This window comes from Panthera pardus, unplaced genomic scaffold, assembly GCF_024362965.1.
Source record: "Panthera pardus isolate Hobbes unplaced genomic scaffold, ASM2436296v1 HiC_scaffold_27, whole genome shotgun sequence".
NCBI lineage: Eukaryota > Metazoa > Chordata > Mammalia > Carnivora > Felidae > Panthera > Panthera pardus.
Window position 1 is genome coordinate 118,730,655 of NW_026526843.1, and position 17,022 is coordinate 118,747,676.

Below are 17,022 nucleotides of genomic sequence, written 5' to 3' on the forward strand. Positions count from 1 at the left end.
CAGACACAAGGACGGATAGATGGATGGAAGGATTAATGGATGGATGGATGGATGGATGGATGAACAGACACAAGGACGGATAGATGGATGGAAGGATTAATGGATGGATGGATGGATGGATGGATGGATGGATGGATGGATGGACAGATGGACGGATGGATGGATGGATGGACAGATGGATGGACAGACACAAGGACGGATAGATGGATGGAAGGATTAATGGATGGATAGGTGGATGGACAGATGGACGGAGGGACAGACGGATGGATGGATGGATGGAAGGACGGATAGATAGATAGATAGATAGATAGATAGATAGATAGATAGATGAATGAATGAATGAATTGATGGGTGCATGGTTGGGTGGGTGGGTGAAAACATGAAAGAATCATCCACTCTTGGTTTGAAAGATCCCTTATAGATGTTAAAATGGGTTGACTTTGTCCCTCAAAAAAGATGTTGAAGTCCTACCTACAAGAACTTATGAGTATCCCTTAACTGGAAATAAGGTCTTTTCAGATGATTGCATTAGGTGAGAGACTTTGAGTGGGCTCTAATCCAATATGACTTGTGTCCTCATAAAAAGGAGAACTTGGATATGCAGACAGACATGTACAGAGGGAAGACCATATGAAGACAGAGGGAGAAGACGGTCGTCTGCAAGCTGAGGAACACCTGGGGGTCCCAGAACTAAGAGGGAAAGGGATTTGTCCTCACAACCCTCAGAAAGAACCCACACTGCCAACACTTTGACGTCGGACTTCTGGCCTCCAGAATGGTGAGGCGGTAAATTTCTGTACTCGTGAAGCTACCCGTGCACGTACTTTGTTAACACATCCCTGAGAAACTCAGAAAGGCATCATGCTAACCTTCAATGGGTCAACAAGCTTGTTATGGACAGAGTGGCTCATTCCACTTCTGAATGGCTGCAATGAACAGAAAATCCACCTGTCCCCCCCACCCCCTTTTCAGACATGGAGATACAATGCTGGTTTCCAGGTTAAATGAGGCGCATTCCTTCATGAATTCTCAGATCCCCCAGCAGCCTGGTCTCCCTCTTAACAATGTGCCCTGATTCAAGATGGCGGCCCTTCCTCTGCAGACTTCATTCACATGGCTGAACAGTCATATAAGAAAGGGGGTCATCAGGTCCATGCCTGGTCTCAAGAGGCCTTGAGGGTACCCGATTGGTCGGGGCTCTTCTCAGGGTACCAAATACTCCTGTGTGGATGGAACCATGCCAACAGCAGAGCAAAACCATTGTCTAACATCCCAGGCATCGGCAGTCCCGCACTCTGTCTTTGTAGGACTCTTTGTGTATTCCGAAAGGAATGGGTTGCTTATTGTGGGATATAGGAGGAATGAGATGGTCTGAGGAGACATTGACCCAGGTTGGGTTCTTGGAAAGAGATCCCTAATTTCTCAAGCACGGCATTCTTTGAAAAATGATAACTCTGTCATAGAAAGAAAAGAAACACTCACCCCAGGTACCACATGGATGGATCTTAAAAGCATGGGGCTCAGTAAGAGAAACCAGTCACAAAAGGCCACATGTGCGTGATGTCCAAAACAGGAAAATCACAGAGACAGAAAGTGGATGAGTTGGGGGGGAGGGGGGAGTTGGTAACCAGAGGTTACCAGCGGGGATGGGAAGTGACAGCTGAGGCGGACAGGGTCACCTCTTGGGAAGATGAAAATGTTTGGGGGCAAGTGATGGCTGGACATTATGAATACAGTCATGTCCATTGGGTCATGCACCTTACAATGGCGTGTTCTTGGTGCACCTGGATGGCTCAGTCGGTTAAGCGTCCGACTTCAGCTCAGGTCATGATCTCATGGTTCGTGAGTCGAGCCCCATGTCAGGCTCTGTGCTGACAGCTCAAAGCCTGGAGCCTGCTTTGGATTCTGTGTCTCCCTCCCTCTCTCTCTCTCTCTCTCTCTGCCCTTCCCCTGTTTGTGCTGTGTCTCTCAAAAATAAATAAATACATCTAAAAATGTTTTAAAATAAATATTAGAAAAATTAAATACACAAACAAAATGAAAGGGCACATTTGTTGTGATGAGAGATTCACGTCCATCATTAAAAAAAAAAAAAGACAACATTGTACTCAAGCATCCCATGCCTACAGAAAAGTGCCCATATCCAAAGGGAACTTCTGGAAGGACTTTTGCAGAGGGAATATGGTCGGTCAAGAACCCAGGTCAAGAACCACACTCTGGCCAGTTCCCCCAGTGCTCAGCCCCCTCCGGTATTTTATCCCAACACCCAACTGGCCGGCCGGTGACCCCATGATCTTTTTGAAAAGCTGAGACCCAGACAAAGACCCAGCTGCCCATAAGCGTGGTTCAGAATCATACTACGGAAATACTTGCCTCGATGTTGCTCTGTGTCCTCTGCCCCCATGCTCTCGTGCTCTTCAGATAGAATCCTCTCCTGATGTTGCAATTCCCAAGACAGACTATTACGGGTAACTGGTAGACCCCACGGCCAGCACTCCAGAAGGTGCATGAACACAAGAGGAAGGAGAGGGGAGGGAACCTGCTCAATGTCTTTTGATGAGATTATTTCTAGAGCGGTTTTACGTTTATGGCAAAAGTGAGCGGAAAGTACCGGGAGTTTCCATATGCTCACACAGATAGTTTCCCTGTTGTCACAGTCTTGTATCTATCTGGTATATTTGATATAACGGATGAGCCAATACTGATACATTATCATTAGTGCATCGACGTTCATCGATGTCTTTTAAATGTGATGTTATTATTACATGGAGACATTCTTATTAACTAGTTAATAAGAGTCTATGTTGAGGTTCTTTCTTGGTGATGCCCATTCTGTGGGTTTGGGGAAACATACAATGACATGAAGCCATCTTTACATGATCATACAGGGTGTCTTCACTGCCCTAAAAACCCTCTGTGCCTCACCTGCTCATCCCTCCCTTTTGGATCCCTGGCCATCACCAATCTGTCTCTGTGTGCATGATTTTCCGTCTTCCGGAATGTCCCAGAGGTGGGATCAGATTCTATGGAGTCTTTTCATACTGGTTTCTTTCACTTAGTAATGTGTGCGTTTAATGTTTCTCGACGCCTTTTCATGCTTGAAATCTCATTTGTTTTTAGTGCTGAATAACATTCCGTTGTCTGCATGGACCACAGTTTATTTATCCATCCGTCTGCTGAAGGACACCTTGGTTGCTTCCAAGTGTGGGAAATTATGAGGAAAGCTGCTGTAAACGTCTGTAAATAGGTAGGTAGATAGATACTAGAGAGATAGGTAGGTAGACAGATGCACTCATAGAAGATTCATAGATGATTCATAGATAGATAGATAGATAGATACATACATACATACATACATACATGTGTAGACACATAGATACATAGATATAATAGATACATATGAATGATGGATGGATGGATCGATGGATAGATAGATATAGAGATAGAAAGATAGATATAGAGAGATAGACTCATAGACAATTGATAGGTAGGTAGGTAGATACATAGATGGACTCATAGATGATTTATAGATAGATAGATACAGAGATAATAGATAGATATAAATGATGGATGGATAGATGATAGATTGATAGATTGATAGACAGATATAGAGGTATAAAGATAATAGATATAAATGATGGATGGATAGATGATAGATAGATAGATAGATAGATAGATAGATATAGAGGTATAAAGATAATAGATATAAATGATGGATGGATAGATGATAGATAGATCAATCGATAGATAGATATAGACATAATAGATATAAATGATGGATGGATAGATGATAGATAGAAAGATAGATAGATAGATAGATAGATAGATAGATAGATATAGAGGCATAAAGGTAATAGATATAAATGATGGATGGATAGATGATAGATAGATAGATACATAGATAGATGATAGATAATTCATAGATGATTGGTGATCGGTATGTGGATAGATAGGTAGACTTCTCAATTCAACACAGCTCACATTGGGGTGCATGACTCAGATGTGGGGCACCCTGTGCACTGTAGGATGTTGAGAAGCATCCTTGGTCTCCACCCACCACATGCCAACAGCCCCACACAGTTGTGACAACCAAGAGTGTCCCCAGAGCGCTGACGTACATGGGCACAGGGCAGGCAGACACAGTGGCATCAGAGTTGCCTGCAGAAGCGTATTGATCATAGGTATGGTTGCCATCTACTGGCAGTTGAGTTTGAGTAAAGTGGACCACCCTCCATATTGGGTGGGCCTCACCCAATCACCTGAAGTTCTTCACTGCGAAAATAAAAGCTTCCAGATAAAGACATTAATTCTGCCTCAAGGCTGCAAAATAGAAACCCTGCCTGAGTTTCCAGCCTGCCGGCTTCCCCTACAGATGTCCAAGTTCCCAGAACCACAATTGCATGAGCCAATTCCTTAAAATAAATATATACGTGTGTATAAATGTATATACACACACAGCTGATTGAATTGACGTCCGTTGAGGTGTAAAATAGCCCATTGAGTTAAAAGCACGTTTTCTTTCAGGACAGGATCCAACCATCGCACGTGTAGGTACAGACGCCCCCCTCAAAAAAAAAAAATTGGAAGTAGAGACTCCAAGAGATATCTGCACCCCGTGTTCACGGAAGCACTGTTGACAATGGCCAAGCGGTAGAAACAAGATACATGTTCACCCATGGATGGAAGAAGGACCAAACTCTGGTCCCTGCACATAGTGGGATGTGACTCAGCCTTGAAAAGCAGGGACGTTCTGCACCTGCCACTACATGGACAGACCTTGGGGACATGACGCTCAGCGACATAAGCCACACAGAAGGGCAGATCCTGGGTGACCCCATGTATATGGCGTCTCTAAACAAGTCACATCCACAGAGACAGACAGGAGATGGTGGAGACAGGGGCTGGGGACGGGGGGACGGGGAGTCAGGGTTTCACGGGGACCGAGCTTCACTTTGGGACGATGGCACGTTCTGGACATGATGGTGGGGGTAGGTGCCCAACAGTGTGTATGTTCACATGCCCCCCGAGCCGTGCGCTTAAGACGCAGCGAACAGGGTAAATTTCACGTTGCGTCTTTTGTCACCACGACGCACGAAGGAATTTGCAAAGAATATTTGCACCCCCTGAAATAAGAAGAGAATTCGCTTTCAGCGGGAGGACCACATACTGGAAGCAGGGAAGGCACGGCTTGGAAAAGTCACTCAAGCTCCGGGGTGCATGTATCCTGGCCGCTGGGGAGGGCCCCCGGCAGTGACCTCGCAGTCCCGCTTTTCGTAAAGTTGGGTCGCAGTGAGACGCTGAAGCCCGTTTGGCCACGAGCTACTTTCCCTGCCACGTGCCCTCTGCCCGAGTTCTCCTTGTGCATTGGGTGCAGCCAAAGCCCTGTGGGATGGGCTGCGGGGGCTCTGGGCTGGGGATGCGTTGGGTAGGGTGTTTGTGGGACACATCCACCCCCGTGGAGCCCGGCGGTCGCCGGCCAGGTGGATGGCGTGACTGTCCTGTAGGAATGTCCCCGCTGCTCAGGGTCCTGACTCCGGGTGGGAAACAGCATCACGTTTCTGGAGGCCGTTGAGGTGTGTGCATCAGGGGACCCTATACGAGCGCGTCTGGGAAAGGGACTCGCGGATTTTCTTGGGTTTGTCTGCTGTTATTTCTTCATTTTTATGTTTATTCATGTCTGAGCGACAGAGAGAGCCTGAGCAGGGGAGGGGCAGACAGAGACACGGACAGAGACAGAGACAGACAAAGCATCCCAAGCAGGCTCCCTGCTGTCACTCCAAATCCCCATCCTTCACTCCAGAGACCCCCAGACTCACCCCAAATCCCCATCCTTCACCCCAGAGACCCCAGACTCACCCCAATCTCCATCCCTCATCCCAGAGACCCCCACTCACCCTCAATTCCACCACTGACCCCAGAGACCCTCAATTTAACCCCCAGTCCCCCAGGGCGTGGACAGAGCCCGACGCGACTCGAACTCACAAACCTCGAGATCACGACCTGAGCCGAAACCAAGACTGGGACCCCTACCGGCCTGAACCCCCGAAGGGTCCGCATCGTCAACTTTTGTAACAGGGCACCAAACCCCTATCTGCGCCCCGGGAATGTGCTCTGTGCTCCAGTGGCAAAGACAGCAGTCCAGAAACACGTTCTGAAGGGATTCGAGAAGGACGTGGACAGAACAGAATTTGGACGTGGGACCCGACTTGGGAGGACCCGGAACAAGCAGCCTGACTCTGGGGTGCAGGTGAGTCACTGAGGCCGGGAGGGTCTGGGCAAAATGCAGGTTCCAGGACGGGCATCCGGGTGGGACCTGGGGCTCAGCATTTCACCAGCCCCCAGGCAATGCTGATGTTCCTGGTGCAAAGAACAACCCCCACCCCAGCTTTGAAAAGTCGTGGCCTACAGGGTTCTGGGAGGGACTGGACGGCCACGGAGCCCAAGCCCCCTTCTTCCCGGATACAAGGGGTCTTTATGAGAACTTTGCATAGAACGGGACTGTGCATGAGGGATGGAAATTTGGGGGTTAAATTGAGGGTCTCTGGGGTCAGTGGTGGAACTGAGGGTCAGTGGCGGTCTCCGGGATGAGGGATGGAGATTGGGGTGAGTCTGGGGTCTCTGGGGTGAGGGATGGAGATTTGGGGTGAGTCTGGGGGTCGCTGAGGTGAGGGATGGAGATTTTGGATGACTCTGGGGGTGTCATGGGTGAGGGATATAGATTTGGGGTGAGTCTGGGGTCTCTGGGGTGAGGAATGGAGATTTTGGGTGAGTCAGGGGGCCTCTGGGGTGAGGGATGGAGATTTGGGGTGACTCTGGGGGTGTTGTGGGTGAGGGAAGGAGATTTGGGGTGAGTCTGGGGTCTCTGGGATGAGGGATGGAGATTGGGGTGAGTCTGGGGTCTCTGTGGTGAGGGATGGAGATTTAGGGTGAGTCTGGGGGTGTCATGGGTGAGGGATAATGATTTGGGGTGAGTCTGGGGTTTCTGGGCTGAGACATGGAGATTTGGGGTAAGTCTGGGGGTCTCTGGAGTGAAGGATGGAGATTTGGAGTGAGTCTGGGGGTGTCATGGGTGAGGGATGGAGATTTGGGGTGAGTCTGGGGTCTCTGGGGTGAGGGATGGAGATTTTGGATGAGTCTGGGGGTGTCATGGGTGAGGGATATAGATTTGGGGTGAGTCTGGGGTCTCTGGGGTGAGGGATGGAGATTTTGGATGAGTCTGGGGGTGTCATGGGTGAGGGATATAGATGTGGGGTGAGTCTGGGGTCTCTGGGGTGAGGGATGGAGATTTTGGGTGAGTCAGGGGGCCTCTGGGGTGAGGGGTGGAGATTTGGGGTGAGTCTGGGAGTGTCATGGGTGAGGGAAGGAGATTTGGGGTGAGTCTGGGGTCTCTGGGGTGAGGGATGGAGATTTAGGGTGAGTCTGGGGGTGTCATGGGTGAGGGATAATGATTTGGGGTGAGTCTGGGGGTCTCTGGAGTGAGGGATGGAGATTTGAGGTGAGTCTGGAGTCTCTGGGTGAGAGATGAAGATTTGGGGTGAGTCTGGGGGTTTCTGGGCTGAGACATGGAGATTTGGGGTGAGTCTGGGGGTCTCTGAAGGATGGAGATTTGGGGTGAGTCTGGGGGTGTCATGGGTGAGGGATGGAGATCTGGGGGAGTCTGGGGTGAGGGATGGGGATCTGGGGTGAGCCTGGGGATTTCCGAAGGGAGCTGAAGGTCTCGGTGAGTGGGGAGCGAATTTTCCAGCCCAAGATGCCACCTCTGATGTACTGATTTTCCAGAGCCGGTTGTTTTTTTTTGTTTTTTTTGTTTTTTTTAAATTTTTTTTTTCAACGTTTTTTATTGATTTTTGGGACAGAGAGAGACAGAGCATGAACAGGGGAGGGGCAGAGAGAGAGGGAGACACAGAATCGGAAACAGGCTCCAGGCTCCGAGCCATCAGCCCAGAGCCTGATGCGGGGCTCGAACTCACGGACCGCGAGATCGTGACCTGCAGAGCCGGTTGTTTTGAAGACACTGCCGACGGGGGGCCTGCCTGGTGGGAGGTGCTGTGACCCAGGAGACATTTACATTTGTAAGGAAATCTGCGGGTGTGAGGGGGTCTCCCTCAGGGGACCAGGATGTGGGGGAGGGGCTCAGAATCCAGGAAACTCCCCCACCCCCTCCAGGAAGGCCGCCGGGACTGAAATCTGCTGGAGGACCGCCCCCCACACCACTGCCCTTCCCCCCAAGGCCTCCCAGAAGCGTTTTGCTTTCCCGGGGCTCCTGGGGCCCGTTTGATTTTCTCCTCCTAATCCGTCTGTCTGATTTTTAGACCAGACAGTAAAGCTTTGGATAGAGAACCATGTTTCCTCCCCAGCAGAAATTTGGGGTAAAAGGGGTTTCTGGGGTGAGTGATGGAAATTTGGGGTGAGTCTAAACTCTGTAGAGTAGGTTATGGAAATCTGGGGTGATCCATGGGTCTCTAGGGTAAGCGATGGAAATCTGGGGTGATTCTGGGGGTCTCAACATAGTGATGGAAATTTGGGGTGATTCTGAGGGGTCTCAGGTGAATGGTGCAAATGCAGGGTGAGTGGGGGGTTCTGGGGTGAGTGATGGAAATCTGGGCTGAGTCTGGGAATCTTCAGAAATCGGGTAACTGACCCGCACCTTTGGAGAGACACCAGGGCAGGTGAGGTGGGGGTTTCGCAGGAATGTGCCAGAAAGGGGGGGGGGGGGACACGAAACCTCCGTGCAAAGGTTGACTTTCCAAAAATCCTACGTTTAAGGCTCTCCTGGGACAAGTTTGCAAAACAATAAAAGGTGGAAAAAGAGCTCGCACCCCATCAAAGTGCAGCGACCATCCCCGCAAGGTGGCCCCTGGGGAAACCGTGGCTGAGAAAACCCGAAACCCGGAGGGGCGAAGCTAATCTCCAGTTTAAAAGGTAAAAAAAAGTTACAGAACGACTTTCTGTGCCTTTCTGCCCTGGGCTCGGGCACCAGCCTCTTCCGGGAGGGCTCGGGCTGAAGTTTGGACCCCGAGGGCAGCAGGACCACACCCTTTCCCTCCCGCGGGCCCCACAGGACGACCCGCGAGGGGCGGGGGGAGGCTTTGTCCGTCGGAGGCACCAGGCTGAGAGTGCAGAGAAACCTTCCGGGAGCAGCCCCGTGTCCCAGAGTCGGCTCTGGCACGGTGACGGGAGGCATCCCAGCTTCCCCAAGCCCAGAGTGGGGGCGCCCGTCCTGGCCTCCGAGAAGGGACTCGTGCGCTGCCCTCAGCCAAGGACGGGTCCCCGAGTCCCGTGATGGCCCTACCTTTACGGACAGGACGCCCTCTCCACCCGCCTGGGCTGACCGGGTGTTCGGAGACAGAGAGAGAGAGAGCTGCTGACCCCTAGTGACCGAAAGTTCCAAGTCAAGCCACGGCCCAGAAGACCAGGGGACACAGGACTTGAGGGCCAAGGCCCAGGCACCCGGAGGAAAAAGGACCTGGATGGTTTCGTGGCCCAAGCTGATGCCTATGGCTGTTCTAGGCAGTGTCCCCCAGTGGGTGGAATTGTGTCCCCCAAAGTTATGGGTTGATTCCCGGGAATAGGCTCTCATATGCAGATGTAATCAAGCGTGAGGTCATTGGAGTGGCCCTGAATCCAATGGCAGGGTCCTTGTAGGAGACAGAAGAGGAGACACAGACACAGAGGAGACGCCGCGTGAAGGGGGAGGCAGAGACGGGAGGGACGCGGCCACGAGCCCAGGGGCGCCTGGAGCCCCAGAAGCTGGAAGAGGCAGGAAGGAGCCTCCCCCGGAGCCTCTGGAGGGAGCACAGCCCTGCCTGGATCTCCGTGGTCCTGCTCCTCCTGGGTCTCAGTGGTCCTGCCCGGCCTGGGTCTCAGTGACCCTGTCCCCCCTGGATCTCCGTGGTCCTGCTCCTCCTGGATCTCAGTGGTCCTGCCCCACCTGGGTCTCAGCAGCCCTGCCCTGCCTGGATCAGCGGCCCTCCCCTCCTGGATCTCAGTGGTCCTGCCCCTCCTGGGTCTCAGTGACTCTGTCCCCCCTGGATCTCAGTGGTCCTGCCACCCTTGGACCTCAGATGAATGATGGACAAACTCCTCCTTCTTTAAGCCCCCGAATGTGGCCGTTTATTATTACCCGAAAAGCACTGAAACCCCCAAACTGACAAGTCAACCTGTCAGCTTCCCGCAGCCCCTCGGCCGCGAACGCAAAATAAGGCCATCAGGTGGCAGTATTGTCCCCAGGAAAGCCGAGGACAGGGTCCCTGAAGATCCCGCTGTTTGGGGAAATAAGGAAAGGGACACAGGCCAGCTTATCCCGCACCTGCCTGCACCTCAAACTAAGAATCTCGGTGTCTTTAGTTAGAAGATTTTCTAACTAAAATCTGAGGGTTCTCATCCCCCACAACCGGGACCCAGAGAAGTTTTGGGGAGGGGTGGGGGTGTCCCTGCTTTCTCCCCACAAACTGAGGGACCCGCGGTCCCCACATGGCAATTTTCCCAACTGTGTTTTGCTTTCCAGGGTTTCCTGCCTCTCGGGGCAGGGAGGTGGGGGTGGGAAACCCAGAATAGGGAGTAAGGCTCTGAACGCTGAGACAGAAATGTCCCGAAGGTGGAAACCGCCGTTTCCCCACCCAAGGGGAAAGCTTTGCGATTGTGGGGGGCCGCGGAAAGAGAGCTTCGAAGGGCAAGACCAGGGAGGTGGCCCAGGGGTCTGAGCTGTCTGCCTTTTTGAGTTGAGGGGTACAGAGGGGACCCCGGGCTTATGTGGTGGGTCAGGAGGTGTGTGGGATCCCCGTGGAACTCTGAACACACGGCCTGACGGATGGGGACTGTGCCCGCACGTCTGGGTTCTTGCAGGGGCCAGTAATTACGTCTGCAAGAACCCTGTTTCCACAGAGCCTCCCGGTCCCAGGCACTTAGGATTCCAATATGGATATGTGGGGGTGGGGTGGGGGTGGGTTACCATTAAACCCACAACAGAGGACGGGCCGGAGCGGCTGTGACCCCGCGTGTCCCCCGAGGGTCCTGGAGCGCCCCCCACCTGCTGCCTGTGCCTCCCGAGCCCCCAGCCCTCCTGTGCCCTGAGCTCCGGAAACGCCAACCTGCAGGGCCGGCCATCCTGTGTTTGCCTCCGAGGAGAAGTTTTGGTCACTAGGGGTCAGTAGCACCCTCTGGAAACCTGGGGCAGGTCAGCCAGGCTCCAAACCCTGAAAGCCTAACTCCGACACTGGGGGGGGAGAAAGAGTGAGGGTGGAAGCCGGTCCCTTGATCCCGGGGACCCCACAAAAGGCAGGGGAGGGGACAGGGGAGCCTATGGTGACAGGCCAGAGGGGGACGCATTGTCTCAGCTGTCCCCAGCAAGGTCACAGGGAGGGTCCAGGGGACAGGGGACTGGCTGAGCTGGGTCCCTGTGACTGTCCCCCCTGGAGGGCCACACGGATGGTCTAGGGGACAGGGGACTGGCTGAGCTGGGTCCCTGTGACCGTCCCCCCTGGAGGGCCACACGGAGGGTCTAGGGGACAGGGGACAGGCTGAGCTGGGTCCCGGGACCGTCCCCCTGAAGGGCCACACGAGGGTCCAGGGGACAGACGGGCTGAGGTGGGAGAGGGTCCAGGGGACGGACGGGCTGAGCTGGGTCCCGGGACCATATCCCCTGGACGGCCACACGGAGGGTCTAGGGACAGGGGACGGGCTGAGCTGAGTCCCCGGGACCGTCCCCTGAAGGGCCACACAAGGGTCCGGGGGACAGACGGGCTGAGGTGGAAGAGGGTCCAGGGGACGGATGGGCTGAGCTGGGTCCTGGGACCATACCCCCTGGACGGCCACATGGAGGGTCTAGGGACAGGGGACGGGCTGAGCTGGGTCCCCGGGACCGTCCCCCCTGGAGGGCCACACGAGGGTCCAGGGGACAGACGGGCTGAGCTGGGTCCCGGGACCATATCCCCTGGACGGCCACACGTAGGGTCTAGGGGACAGGGGACAGGCTGAGCTGGGTCACCGGGATGGTCCACCCTGGAGGGCCACACGAGGGTCCGGGGGACGGACAGGCTGAGATAGCTTTTCCTTGTTCCAGGACTCGGACACTTGACCTGCTGCTGGAGGGTCTGCCGTGGCCCCCACCCTTCTTCCCCATCCCCGTCCAGCGTCGCCTTCCCGCGGTTCCCGTGTTTCCGGATTCCCTTCCTTGCTGTCCTCCTTGGTGCTCAGTGCTCAGTCCTTCTCTAAAACAGGGCCGAACCCGCGACACAAGGGAGTGATTTCCGCAGAAAGATCCGCTGATCGGAACGTTTTTGTAACGCTTTTTTGGTACTATCATTATGGCGGAACGATCAGACCTTCCACGCACGTCTGGGGCGCCTGGGGGCTCGGGCGGCTCAGTCTGACTGCGGCTCCGGTCCCGATCTCGCGTGATCTGGCGTGATCTCGCGAGAGTTCCAGCCCTGCGTGGGGCTCTGGGCTGACGGCTGGGAGCCTGGAGCCTGTTTCGGATTCTGTGTCTCGCTCTCCCTCTCTCTCTGCCCCTCCCCTGCTCCTGCTCGGTCTCTGTTTCCCTGAAAAACAAATACACATTAAAACAAAATCTTAGGGGCGCCTGGGTGGCTCAGTCGGCTGAGCATCCGACTTCGGCTCAGGTCATGATCTCGCGTGATCTCGCGTGAGTTCGAGCCCAGCGTCAGGCTCTGTGCTGATGGCTCAGAGCCTGGAGCCTGCTTCCGGTTCTGTGTCTCCCTCTCTCTCTGCCCCTCCCCCATTCATGCTCTGTCTCTCTCTGTCTCAAAAATAAATTAAAAAACACTAAAAAATATAAAAAAAAAAACAAAACAAAATCTTAAATTCCCCAGGACATACACACAGAACGTGCCCCCGACCTCCCAGCTGTCTGCGCGTCGCTAACCGGGACGTTTTCGGTGCCTGTGAACTGTGACGTCTCCCGCACAACTTCACGCCCACCAGGAAGGAGACACTTTTCAGGAGCGGAAATTCAGGGGCACCATGTGCACGTTGCACGGAGAGCGCGGTGTCCACAGTCCCCTTGGCTGCGGACTCTGGATACAGACGTGAGGAGGATTCAGACCACCTCCCACTCCTGCCCAGGACCCTGTGTCTGTCTCTCCCCAGATGCGCTGATGGCCCAGGTGGGTTCCTCCCAGAATCCCTCCCGTCCCAGCCCTGGAGAAGGGAGTCTGATCCAGGCGGGGCAGGGCCACTGAGATCCAGGCAGGGCAAGGCTGCTGAGATCCAGGCAGGGCAGGGCCACTGAGATCCAGGCAGGGCAGGGCCTCTGAGATCCAGGAGGGGCAGGGCCACTGAGACCCACGCAGGGCAGGGCCACTGAGATCCAATCAGGGCAGGTCTGCTGAGATCCAGGTACGCAGGGCTGCTGAGATTGAGGAGGGGCAGGACCATCGAGATCCACGAGGGGCAGGACCCCTGAGATCCAGGAGGGTCAGAACCACTGAGATCCAGGCAGGGCAGGGCTGCTGAGATCCAGGAGGGGCAGGGCCACTGAGATCCAGGCAGGGCAGGGCCATTGAGATCCAGGCAGGGTAGGGCCGCTGAGATCCAGGCAGGGCAGGGCCACTGAGATCCAGGCAGGGCAGGGCCCCTCAGATGCAGGAGGGACAGGACTACTGAGACCCAGGCAGGGAAGGGCCACTGAGATCCAGGCACGGCAGGACCCCTGAGATCCAGGCAGGGCAAGGCTGCTGAGATCCAGGCAGGCCAGGGCCACTGAGATCCAGGCAGCGCAGGGTCGCTGAGATCCAATCAGGGCAGGTCTGCTGAGATCCAGGCAGGGGAGGGCCACTGACATCCAGGCAGGGCAGGATAACTGAGATCCAGGAGGGTCAGGACCACTGAGATCCAGGCAGGGCAGGGCCGCTGAGATCCAGGCAGGGCTGTGCTCCCTCCAGAGGCTCCAGGGCAGGGTCCTTCCTGCCTCCCCCAGCTTCTGGGGCTCCGGGCGCCCCTGGACTTGTGGCCTCGTTCCCCAGTCTCTGCCTCTGTCTTCACATGGCTTGTCTTCTGTTTCTGTCTCCTGCCTTGTAAGGATTTAGGGCCCCCTGATCCAGGATGAGGTCCTCTCAGATCCTTCACTTAATTCCATCTGCAAACGTCCTATTTCCACGTAACTCTGCCTTCTGAGGTCCCAGGTGGGCATGAACTGGGAGGGGATGGTGTTCAACGTCCAGTGTCTTTCTCCAGGACACCCCAGCGAAAACCTTCCACTGGCTCAGCAGCTGGTACCCAGCTCAGTGGTTACTCAGTGGTAACCTTGTTACCTGGTGGTTTCCCGACAGAGAGAAGGCGTGTCCCTCCATTGTCGGTTTCGAGGTACCCCGGAGCATGGGCTCTTTCTCCTGCGGGGTTCGGCACGTTCTGGACTCTCACACGGCCAGGTGGGTTGTTACTAATGACTCACTCACGGGGACTGACGGTGTGGTCCCCCACCCTGCACCCTTTATGGTGTTCTGTCTGCTCCCACGCCCCCCCCCCCCCACTCTAGAAACATCACCATGGTCCATTTGCTGGGCTGTGTGCAGGGGGAGGCAATGGAGACCCAGGAGCCCCCAGGCTAGTGCAGGAAGGGACTCCAAAGGAAGATGTGAGGTTCTCTGGGTGGTAAATGCACCAGGGACCAAGTCTGTCTGTCCGGGTCAGCTGGGGAGGGAGGGGGCAGTGTGTGGAGAGGGTCTGAGGGCACAGGCACAGGACATAAAACGGCCTGGAGCATCACAGCAGGTGCATGAGGTCCGGGATCCGCATGTCCAGCCTGGGAGATGCAGGACGAAGGGACAGGCAGCGGTCTTAGGACAGCCTGAGCGTGTGGGTCCCCAGGGCGGAGGACGAACGTCTTGCACACTGTCCACGGCTGGTAGAAAGTACAGGACGAGGAAGGGTTCCAGATGGTTCCTCACTGCCTTGGGACTCTTCCCGCAAGAACTTCCTGGGAGACCCGTCTGTGTCCCAGACCCGACTCAGCCGAAGGACACGCACTGAGACGTCAGAGGGCCATCTTCCCCGGAAGGCGACGTCCTCCTCTGGCTTCACAAGAAGCCCCGTGAGCCAGTGACAGCCACGTCCAAGCAGGAGCATCTTCTTCTGAGTCACAGGCGGGTCAGAATTGCATCCACAGAGGAACTGAGGGGCCGCCGTCCGAGATAAACTCTTGGGAAACACTCGAACCTTGCCCTGCTTGGAGTTAGCACTCATCTAGATGAGTGGATGAGTGACAAAAATAACCCCAAGAAACAGCAATGGCCATGTGGAAGCATTTCAGCCACGTACATTCAATGGACTCCGTGGTCATGGGAGTGACCTCCGTGTACCTGGGAGGGTCTAGAACAGAGGTTTTCTGTGTGAGGGATTCCTTACAGGAGCAGAGTGACCAAAGTCAGTAAGACCTGAGTCTAATTAAACTCCAGTTGGGGTTGTTAAACATACAATATAATGGGGACACGTGGGTGGCAGAGTCAGTTGAGTGTCCGACTTCGGCTCAGGTCATGATCCCACGGTTCATGGGTTCGAGCCCCGGTTCGGGCTGTGTGCTTACATCTCAGAGCCTGGAGCCTGTTTCGGATTCTGTGTCTCCCTCTCTCTCTGCCCCTCCCCCGCTTGTGCTCTGTCTCTCTCTCTCTCTCTGTCAAAAATAAACATTAAAATAATAATAAAAATAATAAATAAATAAATAAACAATATAATATACACATAATATATATTGCATAAAGTATATACATATAATGTAGGTAATCGATATAAAATATAGTAAATAAAAGTATATACAATCAATTAAATAAATATATAAGTACATAATTGTTTATATGTTGCATAAAAGCATATATTTCTATAATATTTACATAATATATAATGCATAGTATATGTGACATGTAAGATATATATTATTCGTAATGAATATTACTAAATATCTAGTTTCCATTATATAAACATACATATGAATATATGCATATGACATATAAAATGTATTATATATTACATATATAATGTAAATACATACATATATGTCATAAATAAGACATATACAAAAGTATATATGACATTTAAAATAAATATATAGGGGTGCCTGGGTGGCTCAGTTGGCTAAGCGTCTATTAAATAAAAGTATATGTTATGTAATATAAGTATATGTAATATATAAAGTGAATACATCTATTACATAAAAGTATACACTATGTAATATAAATATATACAAGTATATGTTATGTGTCACGTGAACACATCTATTACATAAAATATACACTACATAATATAAATATATATAGGTGTATGTAATATATAAAGTGAACACGTCTGGGGCGCCTGGGTGGCTGAGTCAGTTAAGCGTCTGACTTCAGCTCAGGTCACGATCTCACAGTCCGTGAGTTCGAGCCCCGCGTCGGGCTCTGTGGTGACAGCTCGGAGCCTGGAGCCTGCTTCGGATTCTGTGTCTCCCTCTCTCTCTGCCCCTCCCCCACTCACGCTTTGTCTCTGTCTATTAAAAAAAAAATGAATAAACTTTAAAAAAAATTTGAAGTGAACACATCTATTACATAAAAGTATACGCTATGTAATATAAATATATACAAGTATATGTTATATGTAATGTGAACACATCTATTACATAAAATATACACTAAATTATATAGACATATAGAGATGTATGTAATATATAAAGTGAACACATCTATTGCATTAAAGTATACATTATGTAATATAAATGTACCCAGTGTATGTGAAATGTAGTATATGCCTTACATAAAGTATATGTTATGTATGACAAAATATATGGGATATATATATTGAATCATAAAATGAAACATATAATGAACCATAAAATATGTAATATGCACTGCAATACAGCCTATGTTATATATAGTGCGTGAATATGTGAGATTCATCACTTATCCTAGGCCAGTCTATAAGACATACAAGTGTATCTGGCAGTGTGTGTGTGTGTGTGTGTGTGTGTGTGTGTGTGTGTGTAATGAGGTCACTACACAGTGTGGTTCTGATATTAACTGACACCCCTACTCACCA